Raw genomic sequence first — 6,527 nt, forward strand, 5'->3', positions numbered from 1 at the left:
CATATTAAATCATAAATCAACAAATACTTGGAATAAAAAGAATATTAACTATAAGAACAAATGCCTCACAGTGATAAATTAAACAGTAAAAATATCTCTTAAATCAGAAATAAAACTTAGCCAAATAGGAAGAGAGTTGGAGAGAAAATTTCTGCGCCCTTTTTCTTCTTCCCTTCTCGTGAGATGTTGGAATGAAAATTGGAGAGAAATTCTTCCTGCCGCCTCCTCCCTTTTGTTACGTGAATAGTGTGCTCATTTGGGTTCAAAAAATAAATATAAAAAGCCCACTATCTCTTAATTAACCCTAAACATAAAATATAAAATAATAGATACTATTTTATTTAGATTTCCCCTTCTTGCAATTTTTGGCAGCTGAAGTATCGTCATAAGGCGTGGCCACGCCTTATTCCAGGACTTCTTCTGGTTTGATCATTCACTTTCAACTCTATCTTGGAAACTTCAAATGTGATAAACATCACCTTTTTATCTCAAATTTGCTCCAAGACCGTAAAAGTTCCTCCTACAATAAAATTACACAAAAATGTGTCAATTAAACATATCGGAGGTTAAAATAACGGGAAATATGAAAATAAAATATTAACTATTACTAGCCTATCACTCGTTTTTCTTAAAAAGTACTAGAAATTTTTTTCTACTAACTAATCATCGGCCGATACATATATATAAAATTTAAAATATTTTGCACCATTTTAAAATAAAACAACCAACTATATTTGAAAATTCAAAGGAAAGAGTTCAAAACAAAAAATCGTCAAACGTTTGCCAAACCTAACTTAACAATATTTCAAAATAAACCTTACTCTAACAACCTCTCAAAAATCACTAAAAAAGCATCATTCGTAAAAAATATTTATAATAACTTAAACATAAATGCACAAAAACTAGCATTGGTCCTCGGGTTATGTGCACCTTCAGTCCAGTAAGATCAACCATCAAGACCCTCAACAACATCAACATCATGCTCACCTGCATTGATCACACCTAATGAGTCTATTGACTCTGCAAACCATAACCATAATAGCAAGTAATACGTATACAATCACATGCAACAGTGAAATACTTTTACTTAAAATAACATTTCTATAACCATGCCTAACTTAAACATTTTTCCTTTGCAATCATAAACATATGCATAATTCCTTTCCTCATTTACGATACGTTTCCTTTTTGTTGAATTCAGAATCATTAATTGTGACGTTCATACTTAGAGCTGAAAGTCGATGGATCCATCTACGTATATATCAGTACTGGCCCCGGACGACGCGGAACATCAGCGACTACTCTCAACCGTCAACTGAGCCTTGGCCTATAGATCACTCGTTCATTCATAATCATCGTATCATGTATATCATCACCAATTACTTCAGCTTCCTTTCAACATTTATATTTTCCTACGCTTTATAAAATTAAAGCATGCAATAAATCATTTTTCTTTTAAACAAAGCATACAACATATCTTTTAGCATTAACGTTTCATCATAAAATTTTCATAAACATAAAAAATAGGCATATTAACAATTTTACAGCATTCAGGGCACTGCCAGGACGTTTACTATTTTTCAGGTGTAAAATGACCGTTTTACCCCTAGACATAAAATTTCTCGACTTTGAATTTTTCTTACTTTCATTGACTCTAGACCATCCGAATAATTATTAAGCTTAAATTAAATTTCTCATATTTTTATTTAGCTTAAATTCGAGGCTTTCTATTTATTTCGTAATTATTAATTCGTTAGAGCGTTTAATCCACGAAATTAATTCAAACTTTATTATTAAATTTCCGAATTTTAAAGACTTTTTTATTGCCTATTTATATTTGTGGACCATGAACCACCCCCGTGGACACACGGTTCAAGCCTTAACCAATTAAACCCATTAATTCGAACCCTAATGTTAACCATCGAGCCATATTGCGATTCCTTCGAGCCACGCTGAGCCACCTCAAGCCAAACTCTTCCCCAGACCCCCTGTGGACCCTACTGACCAGCCATGACCCCTTGAACCAGCCCCTAGCCCATTGCAACCTCCTACACGAAGGCAAGGGCTTCACGATTCCTTGTTCAAGAACTTAGGACTCCTTCGAACTCGGCTAGGACTCTTACCCTCGAGCCACCACCAAGCCCTCACCCTCTGTAACCTCTTAGGTCCCAAATAGACCTAGCCTGGACCTTGGACAAGCCGCAATCCCCCCTGCACTCGCTAATCTTCTCGGTTGGCTTGGGAAGTGTCCTAACTTGCTTGGACTCTTCTCTAGACGTCGTGCTTGAGTCACAACGTGGTTAGGACTCCTCCACACACCCAACCACATCAAGTCCCAGCCCTGGTCAAGCCCTATTCCGAGCCATGCAATGGTTTTCCCCTATAACCGAACCCTTACACGCAATATTCAATAATCTGGTCAAGCCTATTCCAATTCGTGTGCAACCTTTAACTAGGACTCCTGTGACTCCTAACATTCTGGAAAATCGTGTCCTCAACTCACCCTAACATTGCAGCCCCTTCGTGCAAAAAAAAAAACATAAGTTTTTGAATCATGAAAATATAATTTAATAACACCACAAGCATAAAAACAAAAATAATCATAAGGAAATCATGCTTTTCATGCAAACGTAATTCAAAACAATAATATGGTGTGATAGATGAGAAAAAGATAGTTAAGGCGTGCCTTTGCGTAATTTACGTACGAAAACAAATCGACGATGCGAAGAACGGCAATGAAGAAATCCCTATGTAGAAATCCTTAAGAAAACCGATGCTCCTCTATCAAAATTACTCGTGTGTGCGTGAGTTTTAAGGGGAGGGGAGTGTCCTTGGTGTTTAGGGGATGGGGGCGTGCATATGAAAATAATGGAGAGTTCTGGGATAAAAATTTTGAAGTAGTTTTATTTAATATATCAAAGTGCATAATATATTATTTGATATAGTTTTATTTGATATATCAAAGTGCATCCACATTTTGAAGTAGAATAAAATTTTGGTTAGGCCATACAAGATATACACGCAATACACACAACTAAATATTTTTTTCTGGTAGTTCTGGGAGTATCGCCAAATATTCGTCTCCTAACTAATATTTTTTTTCTAATCAATATATTTAAAATAAATTCATCAACTAAAAAATATGTTCAAATATCTCTCAGTGTATCCAACAAAAAATATTATAATTCTCTATTTTTTATTAATAATTAATTTTTTTTAAATATCCATATTAATTTTTAGCATTTTCTGAAACATATATACACACATATAATAAAAAAAAATTTGTGATTCATATGATAATTTTATGTTTTGTCACACTTTTATATATTATTATGTTTATGTTTATATATATGTATTGTGTAACCTCTATTAAGGATGTCAATTTGGGCGGGTTGGGTCGGGTTGAGCAATAGTACTATTAAAAAATTGTCCAACCCGAACCCGAGCCAACCCGAAAACTCTCAACCCGAACCGACCCGATCAACCCGATCGACTCGATTAACCCGATTTTGAATTTTTTTTAAATTTTTTTAACGAAAATTAAATTAAATTTAAAAAATAATATTTTAATTTAAGCACATAATAACAAAATCTCCATCATATATATGATTTAAATTTTAAAGTCTAATTGCAGAAAAATAAAATATATTTACTAAATCAAATAAACATTTGTTTAAAAAATAAAAAATGTTCAAAATAAATATTAAATTATGAAAATTTATGATATAAATATACAATAAATATTTTTTAAGACATACAATATATAAAAATGTAGGTAATATTTATTAATTATATTATTTAAAAAAATTTACAGGTTGACCCGAACTCGATAATTTTTTTTGGGTCAGCTATCGAGTCCAACCCGATCTGACCCGAACCCTAAAACGTCAAACCCAAACTTGATTTTTTCGGGTTGGTGGATCGTGTCTGATTTTGACACCCCTAACCTCTATCTAACATTAATGAAAAAAATTAATATATTTCTAATTTCTAATTTAAATTATCATAACAATAATAAACCATACAAAGTCAGAATGTTAAATAATAAAAAATATTTTTTGTTATTTAAATGTCTCATAACACAATATCATAATATCTTATTTGAGTAAGTATCTCATGAGACGGTCTCACGAATCTTTAACTGTGAGACGAGTCAACCCTACCGATATTCACAATAAAAAATAATACTCTTAGCATAAAAAGTAATAATTTTCATGGATAACTCAAATAAGATATTCGTCTCACGAAATTGATCCGTGAGAGCGTCTCACAAGAGTTTTTATGTTTATGTATTTAGCATGAATATATTAATATAACATACAAAAGATCATAAAAGATTACATTTATGGTGTGTTTTGACAATCTTTTCAAGTTTTAATCTTTATTGATTTTGTGCTCTAAATCTTCAAAGTATCCTTCGGTATTTTCTTGTACTTCACACCGTATCATGTGTACATTTATATATAAATTATTATTTTTAATAATAATTATTATTGTAGTGTAAGAGTTTTACCGAAACTCATCTTCTAACATGGGTTTTACTGACTTTTTTTTTCATTTTTGACAATATCTGTAATGACCCGACACCACTCTCCTGCGATCATTACTCATAGGATTTCTTCAGCCCAGGTACTGGAGCTTTTACCTTCCCAGGATTCGAACCCAAGACCTCTTGCGATCAATACATCATAAAAGTCGTAAAAAATCTCCTGCGACCATTACATCATAAAAGTCGTAAAAAATCTATGTTATACCGGGAGAAACACTCTCGGTGTATTTGAATAAGATAACCGACAAATCATCTCGCTAGAAAGCAAAAAAAATACAGATGAACCCATATTTTGTTTGCACACGATATGATCGACTACAAAAATGCACCAGGTGATTCCACCAGTGTAGCATAAAATCATCAATCCAGATGACGACATCAATGTGCTTCCATAAATTGCAGCTCGCACCTATGAGTTTCAATATAGATTTGTACATCTTCTAGGAGGAAGATATGTATCCATCGGGAAAATAAGTATTTTGTTTTTGTAAGTTGATAAATTTTAGGTTTATTCATATAATTTTTGGATGGAGTATTTATCCAATAATTTGCAATAATAATTATGCATTTTATTTTAACTTTGTCAACTAATAGTAAATTGTATTATTTATTTTAACTTTATCAACTAATAGCAAATTGTATTGTACCAATGAATTATTACTCCAATCACATTTACACAGTTCAAAAAATGATCAATATCGTTATCAAATGCAATCTGTCAAAAATCATTAACTCTATTAATATAGACATTATTTAATTCTTTTTAGACGATGGATTTCACATCCATTATTTTTAGATGTAGGATTTATCCAATAATTTGCAATTATGCCACGCAATGTATATGTATTGACTGCCAATACTATTATATTAAAGTTAAATAGTAAATATTTGGTGCGTTAGTGAATCTAAATGTTCCATAAATAATCTATAAAAAATAAAAAAAAAGCCCAAATACATCAATCTAAAAGCTCAAATAAATTATAATATAACCAATAACAATATATATATAATCAGAAAACTCAATTTGAAACAAGTCGTATTTCACGTCAGTTGGGTAAAATCGGATGTTATCAAGGGCTAACCGATTGCTCAATTACCAAACTGATTGTACGAAAACAGCAATCAGTTGGGTATGAGCAGTTGTTGTATTTTGGTCATATCTCTCAGTTCATTTATCGAAATTAAGCGATTCAGTATGAGTTGGAAAGATAAGACAATGATCTACAAATCATCTTCAGAAGTCGAAGTCTGAATCAAAGCTTAAGATGCTGATAAATGACGATGAAGCTACTGGTTCTGCACAAACTGAAATCAACTATGATGATTTCAGCACACCAGCTGAACTGAACTGAACCAGCTGCTGACCAGCTGAACTGAACCAGTTGAACTGAACCAGACCAGCTGAAACTGAACCGAACCAGTTGAACTGAACCAGACCAATTGAACTGAACTAGCAGCTGACCAACTGAACTGAGCTAAACCAACAGCTGACCAACTGAACTGAGCTGAACCAGCTGCTGACCAGTTGAATTGAACAACCAGTTGAGTTGACCAGAGTTGACCAGTCGGGAAAAAGTCCATCAAGGAGAATTTGACCGTTGTAACCTCAGTAATAGTACAAAAACTTTCCAAACGGTCATATTCTTGTGCCTAACGTATATATCATTGTTGTGGCTTATAAATACAACATCTGTAAGATCAAACAAGAGTTTTTGAAGATGATTGAAAGTATGGGTAGTTAGCATGAAGAAATTAGCTAGTTGAGAGCACAAGCCCTTGTGTGAGGATACATTTGAAATGTACACTGTAAAGGATAAATTCCTCACATACAATCACCCACACATATATAAGAGAGTTGAACTTCAATATTTAGTTGAGTGAGTCTTCACACAAAGACGTAAAACAATGTGTTTGTAGTCTTTGCATATGAGACATTAAACAATATGCTGATTGTGAGGTGCTGCCTACAATCTTGAGT

This window comes from Primulina tabacum, chromosome 11, assembly GCF_025594145.1.
Source record: "Primulina tabacum isolate GXHZ01 chromosome 11, ASM2559414v2, whole genome shotgun sequence".
NCBI lineage: Eukaryota > Viridiplantae > Streptophyta > Magnoliopsida > Lamiales > Gesneriaceae > Primulina > Primulina tabacum.